Here is a 16,504-nt window from a genome sequence, read left to right on the forward strand (position 1 = left end):
TGGCTGTCATCCCTTCTCCCCTGCTCAGCCGGCAGCAGCGTGAGCAGGGGATAATGAATGAAAGAAAAAACTGACATAGAGTTCCCCTATATTTTTCAACCAACCTGGCAAAACTCACAGGTGCGCAAAATTCTGGAGCTTTGCCTGGTTCTTCCCACTTGCCTTGTAGCGGTGGCAAGTGGGGTAATGAGGAGTTAATGTCACCTTCCTATTGTAAGGTGACATTAAGCTGGTTTAGTAATATAGAGGCGTTAATAAGACACCTCTTCATTACTAATCCTATAGTAGTTAAAGGGTTAATAAAACACCACACAGTATGGAAAAAGTATTTTAATTAAAGGGAACCTGTCACCCCCCCCGCCCCCCAGGCATTTGAAACTAAAAGAGCCACCTTTTGCAGCACTAATGCTGCATTCTGACAAGGTGGCCCTTTTAGTTATTGGTGCTGTAACTGCAGAAATAATCCGTTTTGTAATTTGTCCTAAGGCTGGGTTCACACTACGTTCAGCACATACGCTAACGGGCTGCTGTTAATGCAAGTGCCGACGTTACATCGCGCTAGCGCAGATTGAGAATCTGCTAGCTCTATCTGCGCTAGCAGTGACGGACCCGGAAACGCTACAGCCCGCGTCTCAGGGTCCGTCACTCAATGGGCGTGCGCTAGCGATGCGTCCGACATTGCAGTCAATGGCGGCCGTAACGGACTACGTTAAACCGCGTTTATGCCCCCGTGTAACGTAGTCCGTCTAACGGACACCATTAACGCAATGTGAACCCAGCCTAAATACCTTTCTTCAGTCCTGGAGGCCGGCCTTTCCCCCCCTGCTGCAGATGCCACACAGCTGTCACTCAAGTCTTCTTGGCGCCGGGCGCAGCCTCCTCAGCGCTGTTTTGAAATGATCCGGCGCCTGCGCTCTTTTGTCATGCCTTGGGCAGGCGCAGTGAGCGCTGCCCGTCTGTCCTCATATGCAGTCTAGCTGACTGCGCCTGTGCGGCCGCCCTGCCTGTAAATCCCCGCCCCGCAGTGTCTTCTGATTTATTCACATTGCGGGGCTGGGATTCACAGGCAGGGCCGCCGCACAGGCGCAGTCAGCTAGACTGCATATGAGGACAGAGGACGGGCAGCGCTCACTGCGCCTGCCCAAGGCATGACAAAAGAGGGCAGGCGCCGGCTGATTTAAAAACAGCTGGTTTATAAATATAGGGATATCGTTTTTTTCTTTAATTCATCGTCCCCTGCTCGCGCTGCTGCCGGCAGATCAGGGGACAATGGATGAAAGCCTCGTTCAGCACCACAAGCAGGGCAACAGTTCTTATAGTAGCGCTGCTTCCCCCCCGCGCCCGTCCGTACGCACGGAGGAAAGTGTACACTGTTATCCGTGTGCACGTGTGTGGCACGTTTGCCGGCCCGTTTGCACACGGACACGGTACGTCAAAACATGCTGACATGTGCATAGACCCATTCACTTGAATGGGTGTACATGTGTCAGTGTCTCCGGTACGTGAGAAAACTGTCACTGAACGTACCGGAGGCACTAACGTGCGAAACCAACCTAAGGCGAAGTTCACATGCAGCATTTTTGCAGTGCTTTTACAGTACCAGCAAAAGCTATGGGATTTCAGAAAGTGATTTTTTTTTCTCCTGAATGTGTTTGACAACAGCAGCATTTAAAAAAATCTGTAGCATGTCAATTCTTCAGTGTTTTTGTAGTGTTTTTTTTTTTCACCCGTAGAAACAGTGAGTGCGAAAAACACATCACATTGGTTTTGTGGCATTTTTGATGAATAAAACTAACTTTATTAAACATATACTGTACACATATCACACATGTAAATGAGTATAAAAAAAAACAGCAAAACCTGTGATTTGAGTTTTTGGCTGCAGAAAAAAAAAGCTCTGCAGAAATGCTGCCTGTGAACTTGGACAATAGGTGTACATACACACGATGTCTGTTATACACCTGCGTACTCGCTGGGTTTTTTGTGCCAAAGACACTTCTGGAAATGCCGCTGTCAGTAATGCCTTTTAATTAGATTATGTTGTTAAATGTAAATTAAAATGTTCTAGCATAAAAATAAAAGATGATAGAATACCGTTCATTTGTTTTGAAGCTCCTGAAATGTCATTCCAGATTAAGGAAAATCCACTACATCGTCTGGAGAATCTATCACTTTAAGTGTATAAAAATACATCCTGCTAATGTGACATGAAAATACAGGAAAATTACTGGTTTCCAATCATAATAACACTGTAATTAGGTGCCATCTTTTAAAGCCAATATTATATAGCATTTTGTATTTTGTTCCATAATGTATGCAAATGATTTTCATACAATATTTTTGAAATTTGTTTACTTCTTGTGAAGCTGTGAGAATGTTACTGTACCATCGTGCCGTAGTGTGAAGAGAACTGTGATATAATGGTCCATCCAGAAAGTTTTTGACAAATGCAGTTTTGACACGGTCATCTACTATATAATTGTCTAAGGCTACGTTCACATTTGCGGTGTGCGCCGCAGCGTCGGGCGCCGCAGCGTCGCCGCATGCGTCATGCGCCCCTATATTTAACATGGGGGCGCATGGACATGCGTCGCACTTGCGTTTTGCGCCGCATGCGTCGCTGCGGCGCCCGCGTCTGGGCGCAGAGGACACAGCAAGTTGCATTTTTGCTGCGTCCAAAATCAATTAAAAAAAGGACGCATGCGGCGCAAAACGCAGCGTTGTGCATGCGTTTTGCTGCATTTTTGTTTGCGTTGTGCGCTGCGGCGCCGACGCTGCGGCGCACAACGCAAATGTGAACGTAGCCTTAGGGTCACTTCCGTCTGTCTGTCTGTCCTTCTGTCTTTCTTTCTGTCTGTCACGGATATTCATTGGTCGCGGCCTCTGTCTGTCATGGAATCCAAGTCGCTGATTGGTCGTGGCAAAACAGCCACGACCAATCAGCGACGGGCACAGTCCGGCAGTAAAATGGCCACTCCTTCCTCCCCGCAGTCAGTGCCCGCTCCGTACTCCCCTCCAGTCTGCCCTCACACAGGGTTAATGGCAGCGGTAACGGACCGCGTTATGCCGCGGTGTAATGCACTGTGAAAAATAATAAAAAATCGTTATATACTCACCGTCCGTCGGCCCCCGGATCGACAACAGGCCTTTCCCACTCGCGACGCTCCGGTAACCGGTCCATGCTGCGATCTCACGAGATGATGACGTAGCGGTCTCGCGAGACCGCTACGTCATCATCTCGCGAGACCACAATGCACTCTTAAGAGCACACGAGCAGCGTCGGTAACCGCTTTGCTTGGATCCGGGGGCTCCGGAAGGTGAGTATATAACTATTTTTTTTTTAAATTTCTTTCTTTTAACAGGGATATGATGCCCACATTGCTATATACTACGTGGGCTGGGCAATATACTACATGGGCTGGGCAATATACTACGTGGGCTGCGCAATATACAACGTGGGCTGTGCAATATACAACGTGGGCTGCACAATATACAACGTGGGCTGCGTAATGTACAATGTGGGCTGCACAATGTACAACGTGGGCTGCGCAATATACAACGTGGGCTGCGCAATATACTATGGGCTGCGCAATGTACTACGTGGGCTGCGCAATGTACTACGTGGGCTGCGCAATGTACTACGTGGGCTGCGCAATGTACTGCGTGGGCTACGCAATGTACTACGTGGGCTGCGCAATGTACTACGTGGGCTGCGCAATGTACTACGTGGGCTGCGCAGTGTACTGCGTTGGCTGAGCAATGTACTGCGTGGGCTGCGCAATGTACTACGTGGGCTGCGCAATGTACTACGTGGGCTGCGCAATGTACTACGTGGGCTGCGCAATATACTACGTGGGCTGCGCAATATACAACGTGGGCTGCGCAATGTACTACGTGGGCTGCGCAATGTACTGCGTTGGCTGCGCAATGTACTGCGTTGGCTGCGCAATGTACTGCGTGGGCTGCGCAATGTACTGCGTGGGCTGCGCAATGTACGTGGGCTGTGCAATGTACTACGTGGGCTGCGCAATATACTACATGGGCTGCGCAATGTACTACGTGGGCTGCGCAATATACTATGTGGGCTGTGCTATACACTACTCATACATATTCTAGAATACCCGATGCATTAGAATCGGGCCACCATCTAGTTGTCTTATAAATATGTGACCTTTTAGTGTTTTGTTGTTGTTTTTTTGTTTTTTTTTTTATATTTCCTTCATTCATTATAGGTTTTTTTTTTTTTTTTTACAGTGTAGAACACATTAAAAACATACATCCACAAATCCGTAATTTGGGATTAATGTTTTTAGATGTAACTTTATTTTCTATTAGAATTTGCTGCCAAATGGGCAAATGGGTTGTGATTAGTGATGAGCGAGTATACTCTAAACTCGGGTTTTCCGGGGAATGCTGGGGTGTCCTCCGAGTATTTGGATGTGCTCGGAGATTTAGTTTTCCTCACTGCAGCTGCATGATTTGCGACTGCTAGACAGGCTGAATACATGTGGGAATTCCCTAACAAACAGTCATTCCTCACACGTATTCAGCCTGTCTAGCAGTCGCAAATCATGCAGCTGCTGACAATCACAGCACATCCAAATACTCAGAGACCACCCGAGCATTCTTGAAGAAACCCGAGTAACGAGTATACTCGCTCATCACAAAGTCCAAAAAGTATAAATAATTTAATAAGCTTTATTTAATCAGACAATGTAAAAGAATTTTACAACTGTGAAACACACATAAAACCGCTAGGGACAGGCAAGATCCGAGAAGACCATAATACAGGCAGTAAAAGTACTTCAATATAAATACAAGAGCACAAAAAATGTGCGCTATTGCATAATAGCAATAAGGCATCAAAATAGCATTATAGTATCTTAGTATTGACTAGCACCAGCAAAGGCCCAAGGGGTCCGTCTGTCCACCCCTACGCGCGTTTCAGATGGCAGTTTCCTTAGGGGGCACGGTTTATTAGAAATATGGCGGGCTTCATGTATGAGCGTGTCCCGGAAGTAGCACCTGTCACCTCGGCAACCGCAATGCCAGCTGACACCTGCGTCATGCAGCAGGAGGCATCAGAAACACGTAATTCCCACGTGACCCTATGCCATGAGGCGCATAAAGACACCGGAAGCCGGCAGGGATGCCGGAAACAAGGCACGCATGCGTGCTGCCTGCGGCAGCGCTACCACCATGCAGTAGAGAGACAAAGGCACATAGCCAACACACATGCCTCAATATTGGGACAATACAACAGAAAAAAAAATAAGGGATACAATGTATATCTCATCTTCGTAAAATGCCACATCATAGATGTAATAATTATCACAAAAAAGGACATAGTAACAATATTCCACATTGTCCCAGACATATATCAAAAATACTGTAAGAATATATACATCATTATACGGCAATAATACAAATTCATAAATAATTATAAATATGTCTAGAACAAAAGGACAGAGATGATAATAAATCAACTATATCTATATGAGGTGGACATCATGTGTATAGGGAATCCATACACCGTCCCAAATAGTGGCACATCCATATCAATGACAGCTAGTATCAACCCTCCGCCACATGTGTTGTAGGACTTGCCCGACATAATTATTGAACAGCAGTGAAAACCTTTGAAAAAAAATAATATGAAAAAATAATTATAAAATCATGTTAGAAAAACAATGTGTGTCACCTACAGCAAACTAGTGACCACAACGATACTAGATTTCATAAATGCACAAGGAAATCATAGGAAAGGGACAAATGAGAGATTCTCATTTAGGCCTTGGGGATGGACTGTTTGTAGTGTCCATATCCACCTAGCGTCACATTGAGCAAGGCGTTGTGACAAATTCCCACCCCTGATGTTAATGTTCAGTTCATCTATACCCCTCACACGTAGCAAATTGCTATTGCATTGATAGAAAGCCTTAAAATGGCGAGGTATAGTTTTCAATGTGGACGCGTCCGTGTGGCCAGCTGCAGTTTGTATGCCCAAAACATGCTCCTTCACACGGACTTTAAGCTGGTGCGAGGTGAGCCCTGCATAGATTAAATTACAGGGACATACAGCATAGTATATTACGTATCTTGTGGTGCACTTAATAAATGTATTTATTTTGTAGGTTTTAGACCCACTTGAATTTTTAAATGCGTCACACCGATCGATATTACAGCATGCCACGCAGTGGCCACACGGAACACATGTACGTCTATAGAGCAGGCTATTGCGAGTTGCATGCCTTGTTGTATTGTATGCCTTTTTTACCATACGGCGACTATATCCCTGGTCAAGAAAACGTAACTTCTATTTCTCCGCCCGTCTTTCAAAATCCACATCCGAGGAACATATCTGACAGAGACGGAGGAATTTCCCGACTGAGACGGACCGAATCATATGTGGAGGATGAGAGGAGGAGGCATGCAGCAACATGTTAGTGGACGTAGGTTTCCTATATATCTGTCTGTATTTCTCCGGTGGGGCCCTTTTTGATTATGACATCCAAAAATTCAATCAGATCAGAGTCGGATGTTTGGGTAAGATAGATGTTGAGATCACTGCTGTTCAGACCCATCGAAAATTCATGTAGCTCCACAGAGATACCCTGCCAGATCAAGAGAATGTTCTCCATGTACCGAGTCCATGAGAGGACGCAGTCCATCGACGTCTGTTGATCAGACAGGAAAAGGTCCCTTTCCCACAGCCCCAGGAACAGGTAAGCATAGGATGGTGCGAAAGCAGGCCCCATGGCTGTTCCCTGGAGCTGTAGGAAGAAGGACCCTTTGAAAGTAAAAAAAAATTGTGTGTCAAGGTGAACTCTAAGAGTTCCAATATAAGATTCCTCATGACATCAGAAAATATAGACATATCCCAAAAATACTTAACTGCCCTTAGGCCATCATTATGGCTGTTGTTAGGGACTCAACATCTATCGTCACCAACAGGGAGTCAGGTTCTATGAATAAACCATCAACTTTCCGAATGAGCTCGCTGGTGTCCTTCAGAAAGGATGTCAAGTTTCTGAAGGACACCAGCGAGATCCTTCGGTTGCCGAGGTAATAGATGTGTCACTTCCGGTCCACGGCAATGCTACTTCCGGGATGCGCTCATACATAAAGCCCGACATGTTTCTAATGAACCGTGCTCCCTGACGAAGGTGCCATCCGAAACGTGCGTAGGGGTGGACAGGCGGACCCCTTGGGCCTTTGCTGGTGCTAGTCAATAGGTAATGTAGTGGATCTGTTCATTCAATTATCTTTCACTCTGCATACATGTTATACCTTCAGTACTGTGGCACTCTATCTCTACATGTTGCAGCTACTATCTATATGCAGTCCACATATTATGCTTTATATTGAATAGGTTCCTACTTGCACCAGATGGCAGTAATATATTTTTGTTTGAGACGCATAAAATAGTAACATACTATAATGCTATTTTGATGCCTTATCGCTATTATGCAATAGCGCTCATTTTTTGTGCTCTTGTATTTATTATTATTATTATTATTATTATTATTATTTGTTTATATAGCACCATTGATTCCATGGTGCTGTACATGAGAATGAGTTACATACAAGTTACAGATATCACTTACAGTAAACAAACTAACAATGACAGACTGATACAGAGGGGCGAGGACCCTTCCCTTGCGGGCTTACATTTTACAGGATTATGGGGAAGGAGACAATAGGTTGAGGGTTGCAGGAGCTCCGATGTTGGTGAGGCAGTATCTCCGGTAGTGATGAGGAGGCAGCGGGGTCAGTGCAGGCTGTAGGCTTTCCTGAAGAGATGGGTTTTCAGGTTCCATCTGAAGGATCCGAATCGGGTTGATAGTCGGACGTGTTGGGGCAGAGAATTCCAGAGGATGGGGGATATTCTGGAGAAGTCTTGGAGGTGGTTGGATGAGGAGGGAATAAATGTCGAGGAGAGAAGGAGGTCTTGGGAGGACCGGAGATTACGTGAGAGAAGATATCGGGAGATCAGTTCAGAGATATATGGAGGAGACAGGTTATGGATGGCTTTGTAGGTCAGTATTAGTAATTTGAACTGAGGGAATGGGAGCCAGTGAAGAGATTTGCAGAGGGGAAGCGGAGGAGTAGCGAGGAGAGAGATTAATTCGTCGGGCAGCAGAGTTAAGGATGAACTGGAGAGGTGCAAGGATGTTATCAGGGAGGCCGCAGAAAAGGATGTTGCAGTAATCAAGGCGGGAGATGATGAGGGCATGCACAAGCATTTTATTAGATTGACGGTTGAGGAAACGACGGATTCTGGAGATATTTTTGAGCTGGAGGCAACAGGAGGTGGACAGAGCTTGGATGTGCGGTTTGAAGGACAGGGTAGAGTGAAAGGTTACTCCGAGGCAGCGGACTTCCGGTACGGGGAAAGCATGATGTCGTTGATTGCGATAGATAGGTAAGCTAAAGAAGATCTATGGGATGGAGGAAAGATGAGGAGTTCAGATTTGTCCACATTGAGTTTGAGGAAGCGAGAGGAGAAGAAGGAGGATATGGCTGATAGACACTCTGGGATTCTGGACAGCAGAGCGGTGACATCTGGGCCAGAGAGGTAGATCTGAGTGTCATCAGCATAGAGGTGGTACTGGAATCCATGGGACTTTGAGTTGTCCCAGGCCAAGTGTATAGATTGCGAAGAGTAGGGGTCCTAGAACAGAGCCTTGGGGAACTCCAACAGAGAGAGGGTGGGATGAGGAGGTAGTGTGGGAGTGGGAGACGCTAAATGTGCGGTTGGAAAGGTATGAGGAGATCCAGGATAGGGCGAGGTCTTTGATGCCAAAGGAGGAGAGGATCTGTAGTAGGAGGCAGTGGTCAACTGTGTCGAAAGCAGAGGACCGGTCTAGAAGGAGGAGTACAGAGTATTGTCCGTTAGCTTTGGCGGTAAGTAGGTCGTTAGTGATTTTGGTCAGGGCTGTCTCAGTTGAGTGATGGGAGCAGAAACCAGATTGTAGATTGTCAAAGAGCAAGTTACCTGAGAGGTGGGAGGAAAGTTCAGAGTGGACGTGCTGCTCCAGGAGTTTGGAAGCGAATGGGAGCAGCGATATTGGGCGATAGCTGGACATAGCAGTTGGATCGAGGGTTGGCTTTTTAAGGATAGGCGTGTTTCTGGCATGTTTGAAAGCAGAAGGGAAGGTGCCAGAAGTTAGTGATAGGTTGAAGAGGTGAGTTAGGGATCGGATAAGTGTGGTGGTGAGGTTGGGGAGCAGGTGGGATGGGGTCGAGCGCACAGGTGGTGAGGTGCGATTTGGAGAGGAGACTAGGGTTGAGCGAAACGGATCGTTCATTTTCATAAGTCGCCGACTTTTGGCAAAGTCGGCGTCTCATGAAACCCGACCCGATCCCTGTGTGGGGTCGGCCATGCGGTACGCGATCTTGGCGCCAAAGTCGCGTTTCGTATAACGCGTTTAGCGCCATTTTTTCAGCCAATGAAGGAGTGTGGGCAGAGTGATGACATAGGGGTTAGGGGCGTGCACGGCTATCATCATTTTATCGCTTGTGCGCAGTAGGGATTTGCAATGTGTAACACGAGATTTTCTGTTCTGGGACGGAGAGAGAGAGAGAGAGAGAATGAATGAGAGAGAATAAAAATCCCCATTGACGTGCATAGGGTTTCGTGTTCTGGCCGATCCTCGACTTTTCGCAGTAATCGGCCGATTTCGCCCGACTCGACTTTTCAAAACGTCGGGTTTCGCGAAACATGACTCGACCCTAAAAAAAGTCAAAGTCGCTCAACCCTAGAGGAGACAATTAAGCCCCCCTTCAGTGATGTTGGATAGGGAAGTTATGGGGTTTGGGTATTGGTCTGGTATACAAAGGGGTTGTGGTGGTTGAATAATGAAGACTTGCCTTGTCTGGTCGATCTTATTTTTAAAGTGTGTGGCAAAGTCCTCAGCAGAGATGAGGGAGGTTGGAGGGGGCAGTGGAGGTGGAGGAGGGAATTAAAGGTTTTGAATAACTGTTTGGGGTTGTAGGATAGGGAAGATACGAGGGTTGTGAAGTAGGACTGTTTAGCAGAGGTGAGAGCAGATTTAAAAGCGAGTGTTGCTTGTCTGAATTTATATTGAAGTACTCTTACTGCCTGTATTATGGTCTTCTCGGATCTTGCCTGTCCCTAGCGTTTTTATGTGTGTTTCACAATTGTTGTAAAATCCTTTTACAGTGTCTGATTAAATAAAGTTTATTAAATTGTTTATACTTTCTGGACTTTTTGATCGTCTTTTCCCTTCTCTCCCCTTTTTTTGCTTGCGTAAGTTGACGATTCTTCCGTATCTAGTCCTATTAATCCATTGGTGTGGCAATTGCCCCATACTATGATCCAGATATTTACATTTAAGGATAATTAATGTTATTCATAAGCTATTTTTGCTCATCACTAGTTGTGATGTAACATGGTGCGGGATGCTAGTCGAGGGTGAGGGAAGTATCAGCAACGCACCGCCACGCTATATGAAAACGGAGGTCCTAACTTGGTCAATGTGCTGTTGTTTCCTGGGCGATACACCTCTACAGGCCGCATACTGCCACTAGACTTGGGAGGCGAGGACCAGATGGTATGGAGATGGATGAGGGAGACCAGAGACCAAAAATAAACTTGTTACTGAACAATAACTTGAGAAGTATATACATCAGATAGAAGCATTCATGAAGTGTGTTGCCTACATTTGCAGTATGCAAAGACAGGTACTTTCTGGTTACATATGGTGGTACATTCTTTTCTTTACAATTCACAACAGTGCAGCAAACTATTATGGGAATTTTCATCATCCCCCAGGAGGGCCACACTGGTCGAGGTGTAACGTTTCAGCCCTTCACAGCAATCTCAATTCCCAACTTGTTTTGAGGACCCCACTGACCAAGGTACATTGGTTTGATGCCTCACTAGTACTTCCAAAGCTCATTCGATGAGTCACCGTCTCCGTGCTGTACCTCTGCATCATCAGCTCTCCGTAGGAGAACTCATGCCCCAATATGGCAAGCATAGCTTCCTTTCCAAAATAGACAATTGTTTACTTAAGTCCTGTTTGTTCAAGATGAGGAATTTTTCATTCTATTCAGTCCCCTTTAAGTGGGTCTCCCTGAGCTTCTGGTTCCCCTGGATAAAGTTCCGTACCATTTCAATGGCCTCTCTGGCCTGAATTAAGGACCTTTACCTGCTGCTCACCTGAGCGTTTTTTTCCCCCCTTTAACAAGGAAATCTAGGCCTGAACTAAACTCCACGTCCTTTCCTTTCATCTCTGCTAGGCTTCCTGCCTGGGATCTAATTTGCCGATGTCTCTTTACGTTCCTTCAGGATGTACTATATGATGTCTCATGGTCCTTCCTCTTTGCACACAAAAAAACTTTTACATGCAGATCTGCAAGTAATTCATAACCATGCTGCTTTCATCTTCTTACTCTTTTCTTTTCCCTTTTCTTTTCTAAGAATTTGGTTTGTCTAAGATAAAACTTTTATTTCACTGGTGACCCCAAATATTGGGAAGTACATTGTGATTCTGTAATTTATATTTACCATATTTTCCGGCGCATAAGACAACTTTTTAACCCCTGAAAATCTTCTCAAAAGTTGGGGGTTGTCTTATACGCCGGGTACGGCATGTGCGGATATCTGAGGTCGACTCATATGGTGCAGGGAGCCTTCCCGGATGGTTCCCATGGTTTGGAGGAGAGGAGACTCTCCATATCTGTTCCCTGCACTATATGCGGCGACCTCAGAGCTCCACACACGCCGTATAAGATGACCCCCGACTTATACAGCGAGTATATCCCAAACTCTATATTTTAAATGGAAAAGTTTGGGGTCGTCTTATACGCCGGAAAATATGGTACCCCAAAATGGCATTAGAGAATATTACAATTTGACCCATATAAAACAAAGCCTCATACAGACACATTAGTAAAAAAAATAAAGTTATGGCTGTTCAAAAGTGTACAGGCAAAAACTAAGAAAAATTGGCTTTTCATACAACGCTTTTTTGGGCCTAGTTGTTAACCCCTCAGCTGATTATTTGCAGGGTGAGACGATGGGCGGAGGTAATGACTCGCGTGCTCATCGGCAAGTGTTAAATGTCGCTATCAGATATTGGAGCGGCTCTGCTCCACACACAGGTATGGGACAGGCTCGCTGCTTGAGCCTGCTTCCGACATGCGCCGTATATATACGGTGGATGTCACAAAGGGGTTAGAGGGGTTGTCTGGGACTTTTATATTGATGGCCTGTCCTTTAGGATAGGTTGTCAATATCTGAATTCTGAATAGTGGGGTTGCAACACATGACATCTTAGCCGATCATCTGTTTCCTGGCCAGATGAACTGCACAGTTCAGTCAACTGTATAGTGGTCGCGACCTGGTACTGCACATCTGCCCACTATTGCTTTGAATAGGGTGACAATGTGCAGTACACGACCATGGCCAATTCTTGTAGTTGTGCAACTGAACACATCCCTACGGTGGCAGCACTGAGAACAGCTAATCGTTAGGGGTGCTGGAAGTCGTACTTCCACCAATTCGATATTGATGACTTATCTTAAGGAAAGGTTACCAAAATAAAAGTCCCAGACAACCCCTTTAAGGAATTAAGGCACTTGGAATATTGTCACTTTAGTTTTCTACTTCCAACAAGCTTTTTAGAATGCAAGAATAAGAGTATTTTAGAAACCAGACACAAGGAGACCCCAACTCTGTATCTGATCAGTCAAAGTATCTGTATCTGATCAGTCAAATAAAAGTCCCAGACAACCCCTTTAAGGAGTTAAGGCACTTGGAATATTGTCACTTTAGTTTTCTACTTCCAACAAGCTTTTTAGAATGCAAGAATAAGAGTATTTTAGAAACCAGACACAAGGAGACCCCAACTCTGTATCTGATCAGTCAGAGACACTTCAACTAGCCATTTGAGTGCTCACTAAAAAAATAGATTGAAAGCAAGGAAAATTACAGTTTATAGCATCTGTTGTTACATTATTAGAGCTGTATGTTGTGTTATTATTCATTGTCTTAACAAAAATCAACCCCTATGAAGCAAAGTGACAATAAAATTAATATTACAATCTATGGTTTCCATTGACTGATCCGTTTCCTTATAATTATGTATTTTCTTCTTCTTTTTTTCCCCATAATATATATTTTTTAATAAATGGCACATAACATACTTGTTGCCTTCAGTTACTTGGATAAGATAGACAGTCTATCTGCTATTATTTAGCAGATTCATTAAATATTCCATCACCCCCAAAAGCCTGTTTATTAAACCTAGTGTATTCTGGTTTCTTGTAATTCTCTATGGAAGAAATTAAAACTCAGAAACCTCAGTCCCGATATTCTTTACACCAATTTTCTTTGTTGCCTGCAGTCTTAAGCCTGAGCTCACCATGACTCATGTGATACTGTATTGTTGCTGTATGAACGGTGTTTGTCAGTCGTTGGGTCAGGATAGAAAGCATGATGGAAAGCGTGAATGACACGTGAGGGATCGGCACATGCAACCGAGCTGTCCTTGCAAGTGAACAGTGATCACGTTTTCTGATGAAGAGGCAAGTCCTAGTCTCAACTGGATTGCACTATATCAGACTTTTATTAAATATGTTCATTTGAGATGTATGCACAACCATAGTCCACCATTAGGCTCCCAGTATGCAGTGACCTCACCATTTTACTTTTTGCGTTATGGCACTAGCAACAAGTTTTACTCTACAACTAACTGTTCTGTGGTGCTAGGTACCTTCCTTGGCTCCTCTGTGTGCTACGCATTGTGCTAGCCTACCTTCCAAGGTGTCATATGGCTTTTTGGTTGGCTAGCCCAGCCCATCCTGCAGCTATTCTTTAGACTTGGCTGTTTTTTATCTTACCCCTTGGCTACATACTGATTACCCCTTCATCAGGAAATCTGTCCCAATCCATTAGCGTGTGTCTGTGCCTATGTAATCTTCTTAAATATTTATTTTCAATCATGTTTTCAAGTTAGGCAATCCCCACATGTGTCAAGACTGTATAACAGCAGACTGTAACAATGCAGACAACTACATCAGACTGCACTCTGATGACATCCAAGTGCAGTCCTTTGCTTCACATATGCCATTGTTTTCTCATGCCTAAGCACTTTTGTCATTTGCTTTATTATAAAATACATTACCCTTCTCCCTATCCTTATAATTCTTAAATGTGTGTTTTACTGCTCTTCCTGTGACATTTGGGAGTTTCATACAAGACCTCAACAAGAGGCTGGGACTGAACTTGCTTCCTTGCAGCTTTTATCACTCCTTGTGGAACAGATTGTCTTCTTGGGGTGGTGATACAATCACGGTGGTTGACACTGGCACCTCCCCCTAAAGACAATTTTTTGAGGGCAGGGATAGAAGTTGTATAGCTGCACTGCTGTTACTCATCCTGCTTCTATCACCACCCCTTGATGATGATTTGTTTGAGGGGCTGTTAGGATAGCTTAGTAGCGGTGCTGCTGTCACTCACACTGCTTCTTTTGCCACCCCCTGATGACGTCTTGTTTGACACTAAAGAGCCATCGTGGATACAGAAGCAGAATGTCAGCTCCTCAATCACTTCTGTCACAGCTTTTAGCAGTGCCATGAATTCCAGACTTCTTCAGAGGGCAGCAGTGAAAAAAACTCTGATGACATTATGTTCCAGGAGGAGTTATAGACTCTGCGGAGAAGTGAGTGCAGCCCCAGCGTCCTGTGTTGTCCCATTTGAGACTCCACTCAAACAAACCTATTTAGGGATTAGCCACATTCTAGGAAGTGTAGAGTGTTTTATAATAAAGTAAATGACAAAAGTGCTTATTGTGTAAGAAGTTTGATATTTATAAAGGACATTTTGGGTATGTGACCACCCCTTTTAAAATAGTGATGTTTCTTCTTTTTAAAAACACTTTGCAATTTTAACCATTATCGATGTTGATGTTTGTCATTGTTTGGTGACAAGTCCTTGTGGCACATGGAGGGATCGTCTTCGCTTAGAAGAAGGTGTTTGCCTTCTCCATGGCCGATGACTGATGTTGAAGCCCACCACATGTGATTGATTAGCACAGTAGTTTTCATTCATAGTCCAAAGTGTAAGGCAATATGACCCTTCTAGTTACTTATGGTATTTACTTCAGTTTGCTTTAAGTCTCATCATTTCAGAAAATAAACTTCACGAAAAAAAACATTTTGGAAATGTATTATGTAATTATTCTGCACCATAGGAATAAATGACGTGTTGAGTTTATGTTTAGCTTTGGATGAAGTACATAATTTTCCTATTTATTCAATCATTGTTTCAACTGCGCGTCAAAATGTGTTACTTGATTTAGCATTGTACGATTTTTTATTTTATTCTTGGGTTGTATAATTGTCATAAAGACCTTGCTTTGTTTGAGAACAGTAGGGTTTCGTTGCCCCGTCTACATCTTGCTGTCCCCTGATGTGTGTGTGCTTATGTTCTAGCCGTGATTCCGTAATATGTGATATGTCACTACATTTCTTTCCGTTCTTTGGTAAAAAATGGTTCCCCCTAAGACCCAGCATATAATATTCCTTTGTGTTATCATGATTTGTTGTCTCCCGGACAGGTACCGTTTGTTCTTCATAGATCATGTATTTGCACTATTTGGTATTATGCCGTTCTCTATTTTCATCATGTGCCGCTTACAATCGATAGCTTTTGTGGGAAAATGCTCAAAGCTGCAGGAATCCATTCTTCACAAAGAGAATAGACAAAGGTGTCAGTCTTCTCACATATGAGGCACTGTCTATTCTCCTAGGATAGCAATCATTCCCACCATCATCAGTGCTGATTAACCAGTCAGAACTCCCTTGCTTACTTTTTACCATTATGTTATATACTGTTAGGGTATGTGCACACACAGATTTTTTATATGGCTTTTGAAGTGGATCTTCCAAAAAGAGTATTTGAAGCAGTTTTTGAGATGGATTTTGAAGCACCTTTTTGGTGTTCTTGTTGGGTATGTACACATGTTAAGTATTTGTTGTGTTTTTGTTTTTTTTCCCCGCACAGTTTTGTCACAAAAAATGAAGCATTTCCTGGTACCAGCAAAGTGAATGAGATTCCTGAAGTCTCATGCACGCGCTGCCTTATTTTTGCTTTGCAGATTTGAATCAGTTTCATATTCACATATTTTTTTACATGTAGAAAAGTTTCAAGAATTGACTTATTGCTTCTTTTTCTATGTGGGGAAAAAGCATTGTAGACTTTATTCCATTGAAAGCAATGGAGCTCATTTAAAGAGGCATTTGAGGCATTAATTTATTTTTTTAAGTTCAAATCCTTGCGTGAACATACCCATATGAGGTTAAGTTATTTGTTATCAGTAAAAAATTGATAAATTGTCAAATGAGCTCACCTCATCACTATTGTGTTAGAGCAGGGGTCCCCAACCTGTAGCTTGGGAGCCACATGTGGCTCGCGGTCCCATGAATTGTGGCTCGCAGCTGCCTGTCAGCTTGGTGCATTAGCTCCAATTAT

General features: G+C 44.1%; 1 protein-coding gene across 1 annotated transcript in view; it reads left to right on the top strand.

Moving 5' to 3' along the window:
* Positions 1 to 16,504, top strand: part of AVEN (apoptosis and caspase activation inhibitor) — a 661,464-nt gene that overhangs the window by 323,003 nt on the left and 321,957 nt on the right. The window lies entirely within an intron of this gene.

This window comes from Ranitomeya variabilis, chromosome 1 (assembly GCF_051348905.1).
Source record: "Ranitomeya variabilis isolate aRanVar5 chromosome 1, aRanVar5.hap1, whole genome shotgun sequence".
Lineage (NCBI taxonomy): Eukaryota > Metazoa > Chordata > Amphibia > Anura > Dendrobatidae > Ranitomeya > Ranitomeya variabilis.